We start from the raw sequence: 24,361 nt of genomic DNA on the forward strand, positions 1-24,361 counted from the left end.
TTCACTTCAAAAAGAGCGCAGAGTGTGAGGAGAGGTTTCACTTCAAGAAGAGCGCAGAGAGCGGGGAGAGGCTTCACTTCAAAAAGAGCGCAGAGAGTGGGGAGAGGCCTCACTTCAAAAAGAGCGCAGAGTGTGAGGAGAGGTTTCACTTCAAAAAGAGCGCAGAGAGCGGGGAGAGGTTTCACTTCAAAAAGAGCGCAGAGAGTGGGGAGAGGCTTCACTTCAAAAAGAGCGCAGAGGGCGAGGACAGGCTTCACTTCAAAAAGAGTGCAGAGTGTGAGGAGAGGTTTCACTTCAAAAAGAGCGCAGAGGGCGAGGACAGGCTTCACTTCAAAAAGAATGCAGAGTGTGAGGAGAGGTTTCACTTCAAAAAGAGTGCAGAGTGTGAGGAGAGGCTTCACTTTGAAAAGAGCGCAGAGAGTGGGGAGAGGCTTCACTTCAAAAAGAGCGCAGTGTGTGAGGAGAGGTTTCACTTCAAAAAGAGCGCAGAGGGCGAGGACAGGCTTCACTTCAAAAAGAGTGCAGAGTGTGAGGAGAGGTTTCACTTCAAAAAGAGCGCAGAGAGCGGGGAGAGGCTTCATTTCAAAAAGAGCGCAGAAGGCGAGGACAGGCTTCACTTCAAAAAGAGCGCAGAGGGCGAGGACAGGCTTCACTTCAAAAAGAGCGCAGAGAGCGGGGAGAGGCTTCACTTCAAAAAGAGTGCAGAGTGTGAGGAGAGGTTTCACTTCAAAAAGAGTGCAGAGAGTGGGGAGAGGCTTCACTTCAAAAAGAGTACGGGGAGTGGAGAGAGGCTTCACTTCAAAAAGAGTGCAGAGTGTGAGGAGAGGTTTCACTTCAAAAAGAGCGCAGAGAGCGGGGAGAGGCTTCATTTCAAAAAGAGCGCAGAGAGCGGGAAGAGGCTTCACTTCAAAAAGAGTATGGGGAGTGGAGAGAGGCTTCACTTCAAAAAGAGTGCAGAGTGTGAGGAGAGGTTTCACTTCAAAAAGAGCGCAGAGAGCGGGGAGAGGTTTCACTTCAAAAAGAGCACGGAGAGCGGGGAGAGGCTTCATTTCAAAAAGAGCGCAGAGGGCGAGGACAGGCTTCACTTCAAAAAGAGTGCAGAGTGTGAGGAGAGGTTTCACTTCAAAAAGAGCGCAGAGAGCGGGGAGAGGCTTCACTTCAAAAAAAGAGTGCAGAGAGCAGGGAGAGGTTTCACTTCAAAAAGAGCACAGAGAGCAGGGAGAGGCTTCACTTCAAAAAGAGCACAGAGAGCAGGGAGAGGCTTCACTTCAAAAAGAGCGCAGAGAACAGGGAGAGGCTTCACTTCAATAAGAGCGCAGAGAGCAGGGAAAGGCTTCACTTCATAAAGAGCACAGAGAGCAGGGAGAGTCTTCACTTCAAAAAGAGCGCAGAGAGCGGGGAGAGGCTTCACTTCAAAAAGAGCGCAGAGAGCGGGGAGAGGTTTCACTTCAAAAAGAGCGCAGAGTGTGAGGAGAGGTTTCACTTCAAAAAGAGCGCAGAGAGCGGGGAGAGGCTTCACTTCAAAAAGAGCGCAGAGAGTGGGGAGAGGCTTCACTTCAAAAAGAGCGCAGAGTGTGAGGAGAGGTTTCACTTCAAAAAGAGCGCAGAGAGCGGGGAGAGGTTTCACTTCAAAAAGAGCGCAGAGTGTGAGGAGAGGTTTCACTTCAAAAAGAGTGCAGAGTGTGAGGAGAGGCTTCACTTTGAAAAGAGCGCAGAGAGTGGGGAGAGGCTTCACTTCAAAAAGAGCGCAGTTTGTGAGGAGAGTTTTCACTTCAAAAAGAGCGCAGATGACGAGGACAGGCTTCACTTCAAAAAGAGTGCAGAGTGTGAGGAGAGGTTTCACTTCAAAAAGAGCGCGGACAGCGGGGAGAGGCTTCATTTCAAAAAGAGCGCAGAAGGCGAGGACAGGCTTCACTTCAAAAAGAGCGCAGAGTGTGAGGAGAGGTTTCACTTCAAAAAGAGCGCAGAGAGCGGGGAGAGGCTTCACTTCAAAAAGAGCGCAGAGAGTGGGGAGAGGCTTCACTTCAAAAAGAGCGCAGAGTGTGAGGAGAGGTTTCACTTCAAAAAGAGCGCAGAGAGCGGGGAGAGGTTTCACTTCAAAAAGAGTGCAGAGTGTGAGGAGAGGTTTCACTTCAAAAAGAGTGCAGAGTGTGAGGAGAGGCTTCACTTTGAAAAGAGCGCAGAGTGTGGGGAGAGGCTTCACTTCAAAAAGAGCGCAGTGTGTGAGGAGAGTTTTCACTTCAAAAAGAGCGCAGAGGGCGAGGACAGGCTTCACTTCAAAAAGAGTGCAGAGTGTGAGGAGAGGTTTCACTTCAAAAAGAGCGCGGACAGCGGGGAGAGGCTTCATTTCAAAAAGAGCGCAGAAGGCGAGGACAGGCTTCACTTCAAAAAGAGCGCAGAGGGCGAGGACAGGCTTCACTTCAAAAAGAGCGCAGAGAGCGGGGAGAGGCTTCATTTCAAAAAGAGCGCAGAGAGCGGGAAGAGGCTTCACTTCAAAAAGAGTATGGGGAGTGGAGAGAGGCTTCACTTCAAAAAGAGTGCAGAGTGTGAGGAGAGGTTTCACTTCAAAAAGAGCGCAGAGAGCGGGGAGAGGTTTCACTTCAAAAAGAGCACGGAGAGCGGGGAGAGGCTTCATTTCAAAAAGAGCGCAGAGGGCGAGGACAGGCTTCACTTCAAAAAGAGTGCAGAGTGTGAGGAGAGGTTTCACTTCAAAAAGAGCGCAGAGAGCGGGGAGAGGCTTCACTTCAAAAAAAGAGTGCAGAGAGCAGGGAGAGGTTTCACTTCAAAAAGAGCACAGAGAGCAGGGAGAGGCTTCACTTCAAAAAGAGCACAGAGAGCAGGGAGAGGCTTCACTTCAAAAAGAGCACAGAGAGCAGGGAGAGGCTTCAGTTCAAAAAGAGCGCAGAGAACAGGGAGAGGCTTCACTTCAATAAGAGCGCAGAGAGCAGGGAAAGGCTTCACTTCATAAAGAGCACAGAGAGCAGGGAGAGTCTTCACTTCAAAAAGAGCGCAGAGAGCGGGGAGAGGCTTCACTTCAAAAAGAGCGCAGAGAGCGGGGAGAGGTTTCACTTCAAAAAGAGCGCAGAGTGTGAGGAGAGGTTTCACTTCAAAAAGAGCGCAGAGAGCGGGGAGAGGCTTCACTTCAAAAAGAGCGCAGAGAGTGGGGAGAGGCTTCACTTCAAAAAGAGCGCAGAGTGTGAGGAGAGGTTTCACTTCAAAAAGAGCGCAGAGAGCGGGGAGAGGTTTCACTTCAAAAAGAGCGCAGAGTGTGAGGAGAGGTTTCACTTCAAAAAGAGTGCAGAGTGTGAGGAGAGGCTTCACTTTGAAAAGAGCGCAGAGAGTGGGGAGAGGCTTCACTTCAAAAAGAGCGCAGTTTGTGAGGAGAGTTTTCACTTCAAAAAGAGCGCAGATGGCGAGGACAGGCTTCACTTCAAAAAGAGTGCAGAGTGTGAGGAGAGGTTTCACTTCAAAAAGAGCGCGGACAGCGGGGAGAGGCTTCATTTCAAAAAGAGCGCAGAAGGCGAGGACAGGCTTCACTTCAAAAAGAGCGCAGAGTGTGAGGAGAGGTTTCACTTCAAAAAGAGCGCAGAGTGTGAGGAGAGGCTTCATTTCAAAAAGAGCGCGGAGAACGGGGAGAGGCTTCATTTCAAAAAGAGTACGTGGAGTGGAGAGAGGCTTCACTTCAAAAAGAGCGCAGATAGCGGGGAGAGGCTTCATTTCAAAAAGAGCGCAGAGAGCGGGAAGAGGCTTCACTTCAAAAAGAGCGCAGAGAGCGGGAAGAGGCTTCACTTCAAAAAGAGTATGGGGAGTGGAGAGAGGCTTCACTTCAAAAAGAGTGCATAGTGTGAGGAGTGGTTTCACTTCAAAAAGAGCGCAGAGAGCGGGGAGAGGCTTCATTTCAAAAAGAGCGCAGAGAGCAGGAAGAGGCTTCACTTCAAAAAGAGTATGGGGAGTGGAGAGAGGCTTCACTTCAAAAAGAGTGCAGAGTGTGAGGAGAGGTTTCACTTCAAAAAGAGCGCAGAGAGCGGGGAGAGGCTTCACTTCAAAAAGAGCGCAGAGAGCAGGGAGAGGCTTCACTTCAAAAAGAGCACAGAGAGCAGGGAGAGGCTTCACTTCAAAAAGAGCACAGAGAGCAGGGAGAGGCTTCACTTCAAAAAGAGCACAGAGAGCAGGGAGAGGCTTCACTTCAAAAAGAGCGCAGAGAACAGGGAGAGGCTTCACTTCAAAAAGAGCGCAGAGAGCAGGGAAAGGCTTCACTTCAAAAAGAGCACAGAGAGCAGGGAGAGTCTTCACTTCAAAAAGAGCACAGAGAGCAGGGAGAGTTTTCACTTCAAAAAGAGCGCAGAGAACAGGGAGAGGCTTCACTTCAAAAACAGCGCGGAGAGTGGGGACAGCCTATCCTATCCTCTATCCTATCGGATCCTCTGTTCAGTCTAGTGGAACGAGCCCATTCAAAGAAAATCAAGTGTGACATCACAGGCAAGCAGGTAGGTGATTGGTTGGGGAAGAAGCTACCTATTTGGTGAGCATCTGGTAAGTGGTCAAGGCCTATTCTATTCCTAATATTTAAAATAGTAAAGGAACCAATGGTAAGCTTAATAAAATATATGAAAAAGGAAAATAAATAAATAATTGAATAAAATAATTAAGTAGTTAATTGAAACACTTTGAGGATGACAGGACAGGTGATGTGTCACGGCTACAGCACGTTGGAGCTCCTGGATACCTGTGTGATCCAGGGCAAACACGTCTGCAGTAAGTTTTTAAAATTCATTCATGGGATGTGGGCGTCACTGGCTATGCCAGCATTTATTGCCCATCCCTAATTGCCCTTGAGAATGTGGTGGTGAGCTGCCTTCTTGTAGTCCATGTGAGATAGGTACACCCACAGTGCTGTTAGGAAGGGAGTTCCAGGATTTTGATCCAGCGACAGTGAAGGAACAGCGGTATAGTTCCAAGTCAGGATGGTGTGTGACTTGGACGGGAACTTGCAGGTGGTGATGTTCCCATGCATCTGCTGCTCTTGTCCTTCGAGGTGGTAGAGGTCACGGGTTTGGAAGGTGCTGTCTAAGGAGCCTTGGTGCGTTTCTGCAGTGTATCTTGTAGATGGTGAACACTGCTGCCACTGTGTGTCGGTGGTGGAGGGAGTGAATGTTTATGGATGGTGTGCCAATCAAGCGGGCTGCTTTTTTCTGGATGCTGCCAAGCTTGAGTGTTGTTGGAGCTGCAAGGGATCTGTGCTGGGGCCTCAACCTTTTTACAATTTATATAAATGACTTAGATGAAGGGACCGAAGGTATAGTTGCTAAATTTGCTGATGACACAAAGATAGGTCGGAAGGTCGATTGTGAAGAGGACATAAGGAGACTACAAAGGGATATAGATAGGTTAAGAGAGTGGGCAAAAATCTGGCAAATGGAGTATAATGTGGGAAAATGCGAAGTTGTCCATTTTGGCAGGAAGAATAACAAAGAAGCATATTATCTAAATGGTGAAAGATTGCAGAGCTCTGAGATGCAAAGGGACCTGGGTGTCCTCGTGCATGAATCACAAAAGCTTAGAATGCAGGTACAGCACATAATTAGGAAAGCTCATTGAATGTTATCATTTATCGTGAGGGAAATTGAATACAAAAGTAGGGAGGTTATGCTTCAGCTATATAGGGCATTGGTGAAACCACATCTGGAGTATTGTGTACATTACTGGTCTCCTTATTTAAGGAAGGATGTAAATGCGTTGGAAACAGTTCAGAGAAGGTTTACTAGACTGTTACCTGGAATGGGTGGGCTATCTTATGGGGGAAAGATTGGGCAGGTTAGGCTTGTATCGCTCGGATTTAGAAGAGTAAGAGGCGACTTGATTGAAACATATAACATCCTGAGGGATCCACGAGGGCTGGCAGAGATGCTATCTTTGTCTTTAATGTGTCAAATGCTGTTAGCTGTGTGATTGTCCAATCCCAATGTGTATCTTTGCACAGTAGCTTTTGAAGAGACTACATGATCTCCACGTACTGGGGCTCAAATTTGTGATAAAAGTTGGTAGTGCCGAGGAGCGATGCCAACTCTTTCACATTTGACATGAATGGCTTTGACGTTTTATTTATTTTATTCCAGCTGCTGTCACTTTGCACCTGAGAATCTGAAAATAGCTCTGTCGCATGTTGAGCTTCATAAAGTCTGTGGAGTCATGAAATGAAGGTGATAGTTCTTGAATCATAGGGAGCGGGTACTTTTCTGGAATAATTGCTTTTTTGACCGACTTATGGTCAACGCATAGTCTTAAGTTCTCCATTTTTGAGTCGCGCAATGACTAGGTTCTCTATCCATGAGGATGAGTTAATTCGCTCAATGATACAGTCGGCTTCCAGTTGCTTCAGCTCCTGTGACACTTTGGCACTGATTACAAATGGCAACCATCTAAAATTTTGTGAAACAAGTGGAATTGACGTGTCAATGCGAGGAGCATGATAGTATTCCTTAATCTCCCCAAATCTGGTGAATAAGAAAGGATACTGTTGTGCACAGTCTGTATCATCGATCACATTAATGTGTGCTCCAGTGGGGGTCTGCAAGTTTTAAGCCAAGCTTATTGACCAGGTCTAACCCCCATAAGGCGCCACATATAAACCCCAGATATTGGCAAAATTCCCATTTCAGTTCTTTCAATATAATTATCGGTGGTATTCAGGAATTGCCAGCAATGTTCCCTCTAAGAAACACGGCCGTGAAGGGAACAAAAAGACAGCACAAAAGCAATGTTCCCTTTAAGATGAACGCATGCATGGCCATGCATCAATTTTAAAGCAACGGCACAGTGCAACAAGCTAGCCGCCCACAGCAAACAGGAGTTAAAGGGAACCTTGGCTGCCAGTTCATTGTTTCTGTGTGGCATTAATTTAAAATGTCAATACTAGGTGTGAGTCTTCATGCTATGTCATTATAAAAATTAAGGTTTGCCTTTTACTAGGTTGTTTTCAACATTTGAATCATTATAGCACCTATTATGAACCACTGCAACCATTTTATTAACCTGGATGCGCCACATAAATACTCTCCACAAGAGCAGGCCAGAGGCTGGGAATTCTGCAGCAAGTAACTCACCTCCTGACTCCCCAAAGCCTGCCCACCATCTACAAGGCATGAGTCAGTAGTGTGATGGAAAACTCTCCACTTTCCTGTATGAGTGCAGCTCCAGCAACACACTAGCACCCCGTTCAACACCTTAAATATATAATCCCTCCATCACTGTGCACCTTGCCTGCACTGTGTATCATCTACAAGATGCACTACAGCAACTCGCCAAGGCTTCTTCAACAGCACCTTCAAAACCCACAACCTCTTACCATCTAGAAGAACAAGGGCAGAAGGTACACATGAACACCACCACCTGCAGGTTTCTCTGGAAGTTGCACACCATCCTGATTTGGAAATATATTGCCATTACTTCATCTTTGACAGTTCAAAATCCCAGAACTTCCTGCAAAGCAGCACTGTGGGTGTACCTACATCACACAGACTGCAGCAGTTCAGGAAGCTCAGTATTACCGTCTCAAGGGAAATTAGTGATGGACAATAAATGTTGGCCTTGCCAACAACACCCACATCCCAGAGGCGAATAAAAAACCCTTATGATACCCCATTTAAAATAACCACATTAAAATGCTGGATGACTTTCTGAGAGCTATTCAAAGAATTATAACATTGTCATCTCATGTCAACTAAAATATTGCAGTAAGAAATTCTCATTTGGCTATGTGATATTGCACAATAGACACAGTGGATGCAGAGAACAAAAATGCTTCAAAACAAAGCATCATGACATAATCCTGCTCCCATCACCACCAGCATTCAGAGTCAATGGGGGATAACAAAGCTCAATAGTACAGAACCATAGAATCATAGAATGATACTGCACAAAAGGAGGCCATTTGGCCCATCACACCTGTGCCAGCTCTTTGAAAGAGTTATCCAATTAGCCCATTCCCCTGCTCTTTCTCCATAGGCTTGTATGTTTTCCCTTTAGATACTTATACAATTCCTTTTTAAAGTTACCATTGAAACTGCTTCCAACATCCTTTAAGACAGTACATTCCAGCTCACAACAACTTGCTCTGTGTAAAAAAAAATCCTCATGGCTGGAAGGTAAAGACAACAAAAGGAGAAACAGGTCAGAGAGACATCTCCCAGGTTTTTGGATGCTGCAATGGAGGTGGAAAGGATTTTTGTTCTGAGGTCTGGATCTCGAACTTGGGACCATTTCAGGGTCCCGACCTTGCACGGCGTTGACGTGACATGCATGACTTGGTTTTGAAAGGATTGGCCAATTACTGGCCAGAGGGCGTCCTCACTGTCCACTTAAGGACAGAGGGTGGGCTCTTGACACTGGAGGTCCAATAGGAGGCCCTCCAGCAGTGAGAGAGCTGCAGCCTATGATGCAGGTTACGGAGAGAGGGGGCACCTCAAGATGGAGGCATCCTTTCAGCACTTTTAAACTCTGAAAATAAAAACAGCCACAGCTGCCAGACCGCCTTTGTGGAGGGGGATCCCCCACCAGAGAGGGGACTGTGGCTGTCGCTGTAGCTATATTTCTGCGTCGGCAGCAGGATGGGTTTTAAAGTCCATCCAGAGACTGGCCCCTGTCTGCCACTGGGAGGCTGTTTCCTTTCACTGGCCAGGTTCCAGCCACTATGGGGGGCAGCCCACCTGCTGACTGGAAAATTCCATTTGGTGCAGCAGAGAGGCCTTAATAGGCCCCTTAATTGCTTCTGTTGGTTACCTGCAGCTTGTGGGTGACATTGCACCTCTGACACAACCTCCTTGTAAATGTCCTGGAGGTGGGAAGATGCCATCAAACCAGCGTGCCGCTCTCCCATAGTGATTTGTCTGCATGGCCGCCTGTGGCCCTGCCTCCAAAGCCATTTTAAAATCCGGCCCAATGTTCTAACAGAGGGCTAGGAGGCCCTCAAGGCACACCCTATGAAGAGAATGGAAGCTGGTGGCCCGGGAGATCAATTCCCACAGTCTGACCCTGAGGACCTGGCAGCGGTGCTGGAAAATGTTCAATGACTTCACATCAGTGATCAAGGTTCGTGACGCATCTCCAAAGTACATCTCCTACCATCCACACCACCAACCTCTCACGCTGCTCAATACACCACAGCCCCATGACTCACTCATCAACAAGCAGGGTTAATGTTAACATTCAGATACTCAAACCCACCCTCACATACTTACCAATGCTCTCAGCCTCACACCTAGCTCTCGTTGCTTCCATAAACCTCCAGCTATTCACCTACGGCAGGCGCATTGCTCAAACACGTTGCAATACACTCACTGGCATTCTTCCCTCTCTCAGTTTGGTGTGTATTATTGGAAATGTTGTTGGATAAAGTTGTTATCGAATTTTTTTTGTTGGTGACTTTTATTTCAAGATTTTGGTCAAGATGATGCTGTAATGGTCCATAGCAGATTATTATGAAAGTACTTCCATTTTTAAATATTTTGTGAGGACTCATGTTTTAAAATTGTGGAAATTGATTGCTTTGGAATACTGAAGAGATTACATAGATGCTGGAATTTGGTGTTTTTTCATTTAAAAAAATGACTGGAAGGACTTTGGGACATGGTTTATAAACACACTTACTGGAAGTCTCGTGTCTTAAGCTAAATAAACATCAGGAGCCTTAGTGACTGGGGGTGGGTGGTTTACAGAGAAGTCACATGTCAAGATTTATGGTGGTCAAGAGTTGGTTTTGTTTTGGATATTGTTTTGAGTCAGTTGGGGGTCAGCCTGCTAAGAGAGAAGACACCAGTTCATCCTTTCTCCACCTCTCGGAGAAACTCTGAGAATCTTATGTGTGAGAGCTGAAATCCCTGATGCCACATTTCTCCTAGAAAACCTGCCAGACTAATGCTTGGGGTCGCCTCCATAAAGATCCCAGTGACAGCTGCATTGGGATGCCAGAAAAGGGATAACTGATATCATTCCATATCTTATCTTTTTCCTTCAAGAATTAAAAAGTATTTGGCCAAGTTTTTTTTGTCCTTTTTTGTAAAGAGTCTCTGCAGAGAAAAAAATTATTTTTTCTTTAACTGGTATGAGTGTATGTTTGTTTGTGCGCTAATTTAAGGGAGCTTTCATATTTCAATCTGTGTGTTAATGCTTTGCATCATTAGTGAATAAGTCTTGTTTATAATAAATTGATAATTTTGTTGTTTATTAAAGAAACCTGGTTGGTGAATTTTATTCTGAAATAGAGTCTATAATTGGCTATATCGGTAACTGGGTAAACATTTATATATATGTTGTGACTCATAGAGAAGTGGAACTCGAGAAAGACAGTGGACTCCTCCATCCTTGGTCATAACAAGATGGATTGAAAGGTGGGGAGCTGTGGAACAATGGTGATGTAGAGATGACATCACAGGGGAACTGGCATCTGAGTATCCCTCACGAACAACCTGTACAGAGTGAAGGGGTACTGGATATGTCCTCCCTTCCTCCACCTCCTCCTCCTGAGGTGGCCTCCAAAGGCCTGGTGGCAAGGGCTGTGCCCTTATGGCAACAAGATTGTGAAGGATGCAGCAAACCACTAGAAACTTGGAGAGATGCTCCAGCGAGTACTGGAGAGTTCCTCTTCTCTGAAATGGTCCAAGCAATGGAACCGTTGTTTCAGGAAGTCGATAGTTTGCTCCACAACATTCCTGGTTGCTGCAGAGCTCTCATTGTAGGTCTGCTGTCCTAACACGGTTGGGTGGCAGAGGAGAGTCATAAGTCAGGTGCTTTGAGATGTTGGAAAAGTTACCTGCTTCTGCCTACAAGGATTCACTGGCATTGAAAATGAGGGCCATGGTGATCTTGATGGCCACTGATAGCACCATCCTCATCCCGCTGTGCAGCTGCAGGTCCGGTTGTAAGAGGTGGAACAATTCCGTGACCATTTCTTTGGTGAAATACAAATGCCTCACACACTACTCCTGGCTGAGATGGAGGTAGAAGTGCTCCCTAAAGACCCTTGGTGGGTATGGCCTTCGACTGAGAGCGCACCTCCTCCTCCCCACTCCATTCACAGCTTCCCCTCTCTGCTGCCTGTGCTCGATCTCCAAGTCATGCTGCAGCCCAGGAGCAATGGCAACTGTAGTCACCATTACTAAAAATAGACTTTCTCCTGCAGCCCTTCCAACACTTCTGACATCTTTGTCAAGATCCAACACCACTCCCTTGTAAATCCAAAACATTTGCAAAACTCCAATAACACAGAAGAGTACTTTCACTAACTTTGCGCCATCAAAGTCAAAAGCACCTTACCTGAAAGTTGTATGGTTATTCCCTTAAATAGCACACGTTGTAGGGGTTGGGAGGTCCTTCATGCAGCTGAAAGCATGTTCAGCTGGGAGCAATTAAGAAAGGGCATTAACTGGACCTGTGCAGTCCATATTGGCTGGTCATGTGCCAAATCAAGGTTAGAGGCTGTTTGACGTCACAATTTGCCCACTCTGCATATTTCCAGTGCACACACGATACAGTGAACCAGAGAATCAGAATGCGTCACACAGCAAATGGCAAGAAGAGTCCCAGCCAACATATTTGCAGTTTTGAATTTCCATAGTACTGGCACCAGCAGTGTTACGAAGCACAATTTCATGGCCTAATAGTTTTAATGGGCACAAGGGCATCACAGTTGGAGATGAGGGTATAATTTAGCAGATTGGTTGCTGCAGAATTGTCATGATGAATGGAATGCCAAAAGTTGGATAGTTGGTAAGTTTGAAAGTGCAGTGATAACTGACTTGAGGGAGGTCTTATCCAGGGGTGGTAGTAAAGGAGGTGGAATTAGAAGGGGGAGGAGGATGTGGGTGGACAGCAATACAAGGAAATGATCGGAGATTGCCTTTTTCTGCAATAGTCACAATGAAAGTAGGGAGGCCACATGAGATGGTGAGGCCGGGTGGCCGTGAATACGGGTAGGAGAGTTTATATGGATGAGAGATTTACAATTGGCAGAATGCACGTGGCACTCAAAGCCCCCCTCAATTTCATGAACAGGAAAGGCTTTAATTTATTAATGTACTGCTAACGTATGTAATGACAATCACCTTATCTTAATACCCATTACCTCGAAAGCCATCATGGTGTTTGCATCATGTGACAATCTGCCATAGACCCAATGATTCAAAGCCTTGTATCAGGTTTGGTGATCAAGGCTTATGACGCCAGTAGGCTTCCATAGACAGAGGGCAAGACCAGATATAATGAGGCCCATCTCACTGCAAAAAAAGTGACAGAATAGACTATAGACTCTTTTAGGTACTAGATAAATATGGAGGAGCCCTGCAGGAATCTCCAGAACCATTGTAGCATGTTGCAAACTACATAATCTTACAAGAAAAGTTTGATGCTGGGGGGAGGGGAGGGGAGGTTCGGAGGGAGAGGGGTGAGGGCCTCTATTCTTACAGCATGAGAAGGGTGAATAGGAAAAAGAGGACTTGAAAGAAGAAAGCCAGAAGCCAGAGAAAGGAGGACATAGCTGACAGCCTAGTGTTTTCTACCAATGCAAGTTTTCACTTCAAATGAAGCCACTTTCCACCTGTTTGACCCTGCACCCACACCCCCCACCACCCCCCCACCCCCACCTTCACTCTCACTAAGTGCCTTGTTGTCAGAGTTCAGCATATTTCCTTTATGACACAGACGTCTATATTTCCCCCACTGTCATCCAACTCCAAAAAGTTTCGAACACACCCAGAAATTAAGTCAGAGCTTGTTGCAGTGAATTAGCATATACTTTACAGAACAACATTCACCAGAAGGTGTCAAAAACTATTCACCTTACCAACGGCTGCTTCTGAACACCATGCCCACTCTTTCTATCAGCTAACTTAGGTACTGTAGATTCTAGTTTGTTACACCTATGAGATGTTTCCTGAATGAGTCGAGGTCAAGTGTCGGTGGTTAAAATAGTTCTTCTGGACCTTAGGTGCCCCAAGTGACTCTCTTCAGTCAAGCAGCTGTCCTACACAAATCAGCTCTGGCAGCTTTCCTCTAGCAGTGTCCCTCCTGTACATACATTAAAAGGGAAATTTAAGGAAGCAGACTTATTAACATTCCCTGGAAAGACAACAACATTTATGATCACTCCACTGGCATAGGACACAAGGTCAGAGGTGCTGCTGGTTGGTGTCATTACATATTGAATAGTCCCAATCAGACCTTAAAAGCCTTATGCAAGTGTAGCATTCAGTCTCATGGTATCTTGGAAATATTGATAGCTACCACTGCAGAAGCCACCATCTCTGCTCTTGCTACCTTCTGCTGGTGTCTTGATCTTGCAGAAACCTTCTGGACTTTATCCTCCCCAAGGTGTTCGGCAAGTCATGAGAAACTCCCTGCAATTGGTTGCAGATGTGAGTACTGGACTCTTCCCATTTTTTTCTTCATCTCAACCACATGCATGGGAACCATCACCACAGTCTTCACAAGAGGTTGATGATTCTGAAACATTGCTCTGGTTCTCAAGACTCCTCAGCAGAGAGAATTTGTTTTTCTATCCTTCTTGGGGAAAGAGCACTTTATCTACTTCTGGTTCCAGGTTCTATTGCTCACCTTTGCTCCATTCTTCACTCTGAAAAGCTTTCAGAGTTACTAACTAGTTACTCCAGAGTAGTATATTTGGGCTGGTGCTGTAGTAAGTGTGATGCAATAACAAAGTTATTGAAAATGTGAAAGGACTTTGGATCTGATGGTCATTGGATTGGCCGACTTCTTTCACCCCGATGATGTGAAGAGCTTGTTTAGCAGTGCACACAGCGATATCTGCCCTTGACAAAATAGCAGCTAAGTGTAAGGCATTGTAATGCTTTGAGAAAGTATATGAAGCTGACTTTATGCATGAACAACCTGCTTGATAGACTTACATTCCCTGCTTCTGGATGAAAGATGAAAGACCATCCTAAATGGTGTTCCTGTACATTGGATATCAGAGCCAATATAATGGCCTGAAGCTGCAAATATGGGGAAAGGTTTACCTCCCATCTGGTGGAAACCATTGTGAGCAACCTCTATGCAACTTGTGTCTAGCTGGCAGTGGGGAGAGGGAGAAAAAAAAAACCTCTGTCATCTTAGTACCTTAGGGATATAAAACACCATGGAGCTCAAACTCATCAGTTTGTTCAGTATAGTATTATTGAAGCTGGAAGTCTTTCTTCAGCATGTAGTAGGGTTGTAGAAGAGAAATCGTAGTGCAACAGCAATCTAAATATTGTTCCATCTTACAACTGAAGCCAGCCATTGCTGTAATGGCCACTCTATTTTACAATCAGTTTGTCAACTCAGCCTGTCTCATGTAGTATGGGAGGATACCAAGGATTAAGGTGTGTACATTCCCAGGATTGAAAATGTATATTTCCCCCTAATGGCTCCCCCTCCACAACAGGGAAATCAAAGCCATGGGTACAGGGAGGATTCTGGGGAGCTAAAATGCTCCCCCACTTCCTCTGCAAAAACAGGATACGTCACTTGGCCCACTAAACACATTGTGTCCACCGACCATGTGCAATCCAGTCTTTCATAGACTTTCTCCTATTTATTTAATCTTCTGAGGCAAAATTAATACTCCCTAATCCCCAAAGGCAATCAAGCCAAACTCTAAAATATTTATCCATCCCCATATATAAAACTCCTCGATTCATCTCTAGCCTGTTGACCTTTATAGAAAACCAAATAGCTAAGAATAATGAGATACGTTAACGTGAGATTTAATTTTAATTTCTCTGCCCGCCTTTGACTAATCTTTTTAAGCTCAGTGCCAATTAATTGATTACAAATTTGAAACGAACATAAAATTTAATAATTAATCAGCTTGCCACTGAGTCAGCAAGTGATGTTGAAACATTTGAACATTCAAACCGTTCACAGAAGACTGATGATACTGTCCTGATAACAAAGCAAAAACTGAAATGCTGCTTGATCTTTAGTTTAACAGCTAAGCAATGGACACATATATCAGCTGAAAATTTTCAGATGGGGGAGGCGGTGGCATAGTGGACTAGTAACCCAGAGACTCAGGGTATTGCTCTGGGGACATGGGTTCGAATCCCACCACAGCAGAAGGTGGAATTTGAATTTAATTAATAAAAATCTGGAATTAAAAGCTAGTCTAATGATGGCCATAAAACTATTGTCAATTGTTGTATAAAATCCATCTGGTTCACTAATGCCCTTTAGGGAAGGAAATCTGCTGTCCTTACCTGGTCTGGCCTACATGTGACTCCAGACCCACAGCAATGTGGTTAACTCTTACATGCCCTCTGAAAGGGCCTAGCAAGCCACTCAGTTGTACCTAACCGCCACGAAGTCAATAAAAAGGAATGAAACCAGACGGACCACCCGACATCGACCTAGGCACCGGAAACGACAACGGCAAACCCAGCCCTGTCGACCCTGCAAAGTCCTCCTTACTAACATCTGGGGGCTTGTGCCAAAGTTGGGAGAGCTGTCCCACAGACTAGTCAAGTAACAGTCTGACATAGTCATACTCACGGAATCATACCTTACAGACAATGTCACAGACACTGCCATCACCATCCCCGGGTATGGTGTCCTGTCCCACCGGCAGGACAGACCCAGCAGAGGTGGTGGCACAGTGGCATACAGGAGGGAGGGAGTTGCCCTGGGAGTCCTCAACATCAACTCCAGACCCCATGAAGTCTCATGGCATCAGGTCAAACATGGGCAAGGTAACCTCCTACTGATTACCACCTACTGCCCTCCCTCAGCTTATGAGTCAGTACTCCACCATGTTGAACACCACTTGGAGGAAGCACTGAGGGTGGCAAGGGCACAAAATGTACTCTGGGTGGGGGGACTTCAATGTCCATCACCAAGAGTGGCTCGGTAGCACCACTACTGACCGGGCTGACCCGAGTCCTAAAGGACATAGCTGCTAGACTGGGTCTGCGGCAGGTGGTGGGGGAACCAACAAGAGGGAAAAACATACTTGACCTCGTCCTCACCAATCTGCCTGCCGCAGATGCTTCTGTCCATGACTGTATTGGTAGGAGTGACCACCGCACAGTCCTTGTGGAGACGAAGTCCCGCCTTCACATTGAGGATACCGTCCATCGTGTTGTGTGGTACTATCACCGTGCTAAATGGGATAGGTTTCGAACAGATCTAGCAATGCAAAACTGGGAATCCATGAGGCGCTGTGGACCATCAGCAGCAGCAGAACTGTTCTCAACCACAATCTGTAATCTCATGGCCTGGCATATCCCCCACTCTACCATTACCATCAAGCCAGCAGACCAACCCTGGTTCAATGAAGAGTGCAGGACGGCATGCCAGGAGCAGCACCAGGCATACCTCAAAATGAGGTGTCAACCTGGTGAGGCTACAACTCAGGACTACTTGCATGCCAAACTGCATAAGCAGTATGCAATAGACAGAACTAACCGATCCCATAACCAACGGATCAGATCTAAGCTCTGCAGTCCTGCCACATCCAGTCGTGAATGGTGGTGGACAATTAAACAACTAACTGGAGGAGGCAGCTCCACAAATATCCCCATCCTCAATGATGGGGGAGCCCAGCACATCAGTGCGAAAGATAAGGCAGAAGCATTTGCAACGATCTTCAGCCAGAAGTGCCGAGTTGATGATCCATCTCGGCCCCCTCCTGAAGTCCCCAGCATCACAGATGCCAGACTTCAGCCAATTCGATTCACTCCGCGTGATATCAAGAAACAACTGAAGGCACTGGATACTGCAAAGGCTATGGGTCCTGACAATATTCCGGCAATAGTACTGAAGACCTGTGCTCCAGAACTTGCCGCACCCCTAGCCAAGCTGTTCCAGTACAGCTACAACACTGGCATCTACCCGGCAATGTGGAAAATTGCCCAGGTATGTCCTGTGCACAAAAAGCAGGACAAGTCCAACCTGGCCAATTACCACCCCATCAGCCTACTCTCAATCATCAGTAAAGTGATGGAAGGTGTCATTAAGCGGCACTTGCTTAGCAATAACCTGCTCAGTGACGCTTAGTTTGTGTTCTGCCAGGGCCACTCAGCTCCTGACCTCATTACTGCCTTGGTTCAAACATGGACAAAAGAGCTTAACTCAAGAGGTGAGGTGGGAGTGACTGCCATAGACATCAAGGCAGCATTAGACCGAGTATGGCATCAAGGACCCCTAGCAAAACCCGAAGTCAATGGGAATCAGGGGGAAAACTCTCTGCCGGTTGGAGTCATACCTAGCGCAAAGGAAGATGGTTGTGGTTGTTGGAGGTCAATCATCTCAGCTCCAGGACATCACTGCACGAGTTCCTTAGGGTAGTGTCCGAGGCCCAACCATCTTCAGCTGCTTCATCAATGACCTTCCTTCACTCATAAGGTCAGACTTGGGAATGTTTGCTGATGATTGTACAATGTTCAGCGCCATTCGTGACTACTCAGATACTGAAGCAGTCCCAGTAGAAATGCAGCAAGACCTGGACAATATCCAGGCTTGGGCTGGTAAGTGGCAATTAACATTTGTGCCATGCAAGTGCCAGGCAATGACCATCTCCAACAAGAGAGAATCTAACCATCTCCCCTTGACATTCAATGGCATTACCATCGCTGAATCCCCCACTATCAACATCCTCGGGGCTACCATTGACCAGAAACTGAACTGGAGTAGCCATATAAATATCGTGGCTACAAGAGCAGGTCAGAGGCTAGGAATCCTGAGGCGAGTAACTTACCTCCTGACTCCCCAAATCCTGTCCACCATCTACAAGGCACAAGTCAGGAGTGTGATGGAATACTCTCCACTTGCTTGGATGGGTGCAGCTCCAACAACACTCAAGAAGCTTGACACCATCCAGGACAAAGCAGCCCGCTTGATTGGCACCCCATCTACAAACATTCACGTCCTCCACCACCGACGCACAGTGGCAGCAGTGTGTACCATCTACAAGATGCACTGCAGCAATGCACCAAGGCTCCTTAGACAGCACCTTCCAAACCCGCGACCTCTACCACCTCGAATGACTAGAGCAGCAGATGCATGGGAACACCACCACCTGCAAGTTCCCATTCAAGTCACACACCATCCTGACTTGGAACTATATCCCTGTTCCTTCACTGTCACTGGGTCAAAATCCTGGAACTCCCTTCCTGACAGCACTGTGGGTATACCTACCTCACATGGACTGCAGTGGTCCAAGAAGGCAGCTCACCACCACCTTCTCAAGGGCAATTAGGGGTGGGCAATAAATGCTGGCCTAGCCAGCGACGCCCACATCCCTTGAATGAATAAAAAAAAATGTCAGATGAACAAGCTGGGTTTAATTCAGTGTGATATTAATGCATTGCTTACCCCTCTTTCAGCTGTGCAGGTTCTTTCAAAGGTACAAAAACAATTAATAATGACCAGGTAAAGAAATCATTGGCTGCAATTTAACGTTGGGTGGGAGGCGCCGCCCACCGGCCAAAAATGTCGGGGGCGAGCTCGCCTCCACCGGGCCTGTGGAGCAACGCTGGAATTTTTTGCTCCCCAGGCCCTTAATTGGTCCTGGGTGGGACTTCCACCTCCTTGAGGTAGGAAGTCCCACCTTATAGAGCTGCCGGCCAATCAGTGGGCCGGCACTCTTAGTCCCAGCAGTGGCCACCGAAAGCGGTGGCCACTGCAGGGACTACACCCAGCTATCGCAAGCAAGGTGAAGGATGGCCCTGGAACTCAGGTAGGTTTTTGGGGCCTCACTGGGGACAATCAGTTGGCCCAAGTGAGGCAAGGGGGTTTGGTTGAGGGAGTGGGGGTGGAATGTTGTGCAGTGGGGGGCAGTTGGGGCTTCGGGGGTGGCCCTCCGTGGGGCACAGGGAGCCCGATCAGGAGGACAACCCCCCAACCCCCACCACAGCCCACACTGTCACCAGGTTTTACCTGGCAGTGTTATTGAGGACATTGCCATCTGTCTGTTGCGGGTAAAATGCCGGCGGTGGTGGGAGGAGGCCCTTAAATGGCAGTTAATTGGCCACTTAAGGGCCTTGATTGGTCTGTGGTGGGCGGGCCATTTCTCGCTGCCACCACCCTGTATAAAATTGCAGCGGGGGTGGAAGGGGGTCGGGAACGGCACCCACTCCCCCCGCCTCCCACTCAATTTTACGCACCCCCTCCCCACCTCCTGCCACCAGCCCGTTTGTTGGGGGTCTGTAAAATTCCAGCCATTGTTACCATGCAGATTACACTCAAATAAATGTGTTGAGATCTGTGAATGTTCAGCTAAATCTGGAATGTGACTAAGAGCCAGATTCTGAAGATGAATTTTGATGTATACCAGTTGGAACATGGCTCTTTTAAGCCTCCAAAATAAGGTCACAAATGCAACCATAAACAACCAGGAATGGCATGCACACCAATCATACAGATGCTACTTTCCCTCAAGACAAGCAAGACAGGTACATACCACTCCACTAAACCATAGATTTGTCGCACATCATCCTCCTCCATCCATGCTTTTCAGTTGCTTTACATAAAAGAATATTCAAGTGGCATTCAAAAATAATCAAAGCATTTGGGAAGGTTGTGGATAGATCCAACATCTCTCCTACAACTGGGAATCCGTGCTCAGATCGACTGCTGCATACAGTAAGCCATGTTAACAGATAACACATACTCCAATAATGGAGAAAAGCAGCATTTTTCTTCAGAGTTGCCACATAAAAGCTCCTCTCTCTCAACTCATCTTCTCTGCTGACTGTTTCAGAATGCAGTCATTGCATGTGGGTCATTTGATAGAACTGGGATATGCAGGTGGGAAGAACATTACTTCAGCATACTTTTTAACACCAGGCTTCGCATGTGACAGAAAAATTAATTCAGGCTGCATTGACTGATTCTGGTGTTTGAATATTACAGCCTAGAAATTCAACTGTGTCAGAAATCAGGGTGCAAAGGCTATTGTTGTCACCAGGTATTATAATGCGTGCAGCCACTGCTACCTACATTGTTATTTGGCTGTGTATCTGTTTGGAGAAATGGGGGGAAATCAGGCTTCACTGATGCCACTTACAGGCAGTGCGTAGCACCTCTAAAAAGGGCAGTTGCACCTTGGCTACAGATAGCAGGGGAAACTTCTAAAGAAAGAAATGACTGCAAGACCTGCAGATTGATGTTGATTTGGAGACCTGATCCAGGGGGAGGGAGATCTTGTTGCCACTGGAGGGGAGAAAGCCTTCCAGGTACCACCTCTGCCGCCAATGGGAAGAGGATGCAGATAATGTTAGCTCCCAGGACATAACTGCAATGCAGAAAAGTCTGTCATGTATGAAAAAGTTCAATAACTGCTCTAGAGTTGTCAATGTAAGAATCCCTACTCTTAGCTCCCTTATTCTGTTCACGCATCCACCAACTACAACTTCACTACACACAATACTCTCCTCCCCACTTCCCTTCACTCCCTTGCAATCAATGCACCACACTTCACTCCACCTCCTCCTACTACACTCACATTCTGCACTTCCTACTCTGACCACTATGGCAACCCTGATTTCCTCACATCTTACACACAACATATGAATGGTTCTACCTTGGCAGGCACATTCTCAGAACTATGTCACAAACTCCTTTCTTGCAGATGTGCAACATGCAACTGAAGGCCACGACTGGAGGATTCACACCTGCGTGCACAGCCTATCCTTTTCACACTAAAGTAAAACCCTTGTCGCTCTCTTTCATTTCTGATGCTGAGAATATTGATGCCCTTTTGCCACTTCATGAAGTGGAGACCAGCCAACCTGATGATGCACCATTACTAAATCATACCAAACACCAGCTCAGAAACTGGCATCATATGTACATTAAAGTGTAAGCTAGAAGAGGGGATCTTCACAAGGTGAACCACTGGTAGGAGCTGGGTCAGGTAGGATGTCACAGGTGGCAGCTCACTAAAGGCCGAGATCACATAATAGCTCCACTGCCGAGGACTAGGAAGCAGACTTCAGGGTCCAAGCTACCGAAGAAGGCTGCTGGGCATACACCAGGAAATATTATGTGCACTGGACACCCTGCCAGTGAGCTTGAGTGCAATGGTTCAGAGCAGGGAGAAGTCTAGCTCCAAATTGTGATGTGGCTTCATGCAGAGCATGGAGACCATTGTGTCCAACATTGAACAAGAGGCCAGCTCCATGAACTCGATAATAGGCCAACCATGATGCAGTCTCTGTTGACAGTTCTGACAGTTTCCATGGCTACTGTGGAAGATCAGACAGCTGCCATCTTGGCTCTGAGGAGCAGTGTTGGCACAGCTGTATGACAAAGCTCCTGCTGAACGGTTCAGCAGTAAAAGCATTGCTTGAGGACACCGACTGCCTTCTCAGTGATGTTTCTGGGGTGGCATGCTCTGCAGCTGTGCATGTGCTTCTGAAAAAGTCATGAGCCATATCTAAAGGAGATACCCGTGGTCACCCAGTAGCCAGCCTATTACCTGATGGCCTCGTTGGAATAAAGGGACTATAGAGGACTGGGGGAGAATGAATGAATCAAAACTGTGGTCAGGAAGCCAAATACAGACCTGAATAATGTGCTGCCTGTGGACACAAACAAGCTAGATATTGAGGGAGTGGAATCCTGTTCTAATAAACAGAACGGTGGGATGCTGATGGGGAGCACACAAGGCAATGTGGGTTCAGTCTATGGCACCTTGTGCCCTTTGTCATGCACAGAAGGCATTGTGATGAAATAAACAATGAAATGGAGGAATTATGAAGTTAAAACGTCAACTGTTAAAACTAAATCACAAGAACTTGGTCACATGAACCACAGTCAAAATAGAGTAGCAGCCATGTTACCGCTCCCGTACTGGAAATCCACAAACTCATCTGCAAAGATGAGGTTTGTTAGCCTCATCTGAAATAGCTCTGTGGAGAACCCCTTTGAAATTGAAAAGAGCTATTTCATATTAATGACTTTGATCGACATGAACTCACTCACAGAGGATGCTGGAGACAGTCCAACATAGCCAAACCAAGATGAATAAGGTGGAAAGCAGCAACATCATTCCAGAATGATTCTCATTCAAACATTAAACGATGGCCATGGGTTATCATCCTGACCCATTGTGTAGTCACAATAGGGGAGAGGGCCATGTATCTACTAACAGAAAATTCAATGTGAGAGATTGTGACCTTAAAAAGGTAGCTTTCTGGAGACAGAGAGAGGGGAGATCAAGGCAATGTCACAGAAAGCCTGTGAAAAGGATTTAGCAGGCAAGAGAAGAACCCTGCTGATGAAGAACAGCCAGAACAGCAGAGATATCACAAAATGACTTTAAGACTAACCATCTGTGAAGGTAACAAACTACACACCACCAGCTTTTTGCTGTATTACAACCACTAGAGCTCTACAATACCTCCACAAGTTCAAGACAGCAAATAATCAGGCCTGCAACCTTTTAAAAAACTTTTCTTCCTGAGAAGACTCAATAATCTTCTGTAAGCCATGAACACTTACCTCACTTGGGACTTTAAACTACCTTTTACCCTTTTCTCTCTATCTATTCTTGTGTATGTATGTGTGGGTGAATATGTGTCTGGGTGAATGTGTGTGTGAGTGAATGTGTGTGTGAGTGAAGTTGCGATCATTTCGGGATTTGTTCAAAAATACTTATTTTTTTTCCCTACAAGAAAACCTGTCATTTGTCTGTTTATTTGACCCTAAAGATACTCATGGGCTAAAGCATCATTTCAACAAAACACAATTGCGGTCAGTTAGGAGGTGAAAAGTAGGAACAACCCACACCCCTTACCACCTGTTCATAACACCTGGGAAAGTCTACAATGTGGGCCAAGCCTCGTGCTCTCTCATCCCATTAAGCTCTGGGCATGATGAAAGTATTGCATTTGTTACTCATGGCACAGAGAGCCTCAGTCACCTCCCTGATACAAAGGTGAATGGTAAACTGGGATGTGTCACCTACTGCTGCCTGGCATGAAAGGTAAAGGCCATGGTAACTTTGACAGTCACAGGCAGTGTTGTCCATGCCTTGATTCGAGGCTTGAATTGTGGTTGCGACAGGTGACGTACATTGGTGATAGCCTCCTTGATGAAGCAAAGGTGCCTGAAGAACTGGTGTGCACATGGCCTACTTTCAACTCCCTCCTTCCTCTTCTCCCAGCTGTTCCTGTCTTCTTGGTTGCTCCTTCTGATCCTCCAGGCCCAAAGACAGACCTACTAGACCACCTATAATGGTTTTGAAGGCAGATCAAAGCACTTCAGCAACAGCAAGAAGTAGTTAGAAGTCACAAATCCATTGTAGAAGGCAGAAAATAGGCAAAAAATCTCCAAAAGTTAACCATCTGCTGAAAATGAAAACCAGCAAGTAATCTGTATGGAGTAAATGAGCCTTTTAAATCGTGCTGCTGAAGGGTCTTTCCTGCTTGTTACTACCACAAGTTGCTGAGTGTGTTTATCATGAGGCAAGTCAGATGCTGGAGCAGCCCAATTCAACTAAAAGTTCCTACAAGAACAACCATTATTTAAATATTATAAGGGACATTTTTAATAATTCTGTGTCCACTCTGGATACCTATGGAGGAGCTAATACTGTATGGCAGGCAGTGTATTACCAGCATAGACTAAGTATGTGCACATTGCCCACCATATATGCCTGTAAACAGGTACAGTGCGATCAAATTTCTAGACCCACATAGATTAACAGAATGGTAAATCAAGTGTCCGGGTACATAAAGCCATTATAAAAATTCTTTAAAGATTCCTGGTTAAGTATGCATTCAGTGAAACATTAGCTTCGTACTGTATTAAACCCAGCTTGTTCATATGTTATTTTTCAGTTGGTACGTATGTCAATTGTTCAGTTATCAAATTAAAGAGCGAGCTTCATTTCAGTTTTTGCTTTGTTATCAGGACAGTGTCATCCATCTTCAGTGAATGGATTGAATGTTCAGAGGTTTCGACAGCACTTGCTGACTCAATGGCAAGCTTATTAATTATTTAAATTCACATTGGTTTCAAATTTGTAATCAATTAATTGCCAGACAGTGAAACCATCATCACAAATTGGCAAAGAAATTAAAAATAAATCCAGGTTCAAGGGAGTCTTTATTATACTCTGTTATTGCATTCACCACAGACAAAGGAAGAAATGTGTATTAAGTCGGGCTTATTCTGGCTATGTCCTGATTGAAGCAAGGACGCAGACAATCTGACCACTAGGCCATGTGAAAAAGCGCAAACAGTGGAGGAAATGAAAAGCACCAGGAGCAGCAGATGATGCAGGTGGGTAGCTTTCTCCACTCCCCAGGCAGGGAAGGAAAACTTAAACATTAGCTACTGAACCATGTGCATATTAACACCAATAGCT

General features: G+C 46.1%; 1 protein-coding gene across 1 annotated transcript in view; it reads right to left on the bottom strand.

Moving 5' to 3' along the window:
* LOC137378589 (uncharacterized) overlaps window positions 1-24,361 on the bottom strand; it is a 639,386-nt gene that overhangs the window by 182,244 nt on the left and 432,781 nt on the right. The gene's annotated exons all lie outside the window — the stretch shown is intronic.

This window comes from Heterodontus francisci, chromosome 17 (assembly GCF_036365525.1).
Source record: "Heterodontus francisci isolate sHetFra1 chromosome 17, sHetFra1.hap1, whole genome shotgun sequence".
Classification (NCBI taxonomy): domain Eukaryota; kingdom Metazoa; phylum Chordata; class Chondrichthyes; order Heterodontiformes; family Heterodontidae; genus Heterodontus; species Heterodontus francisci.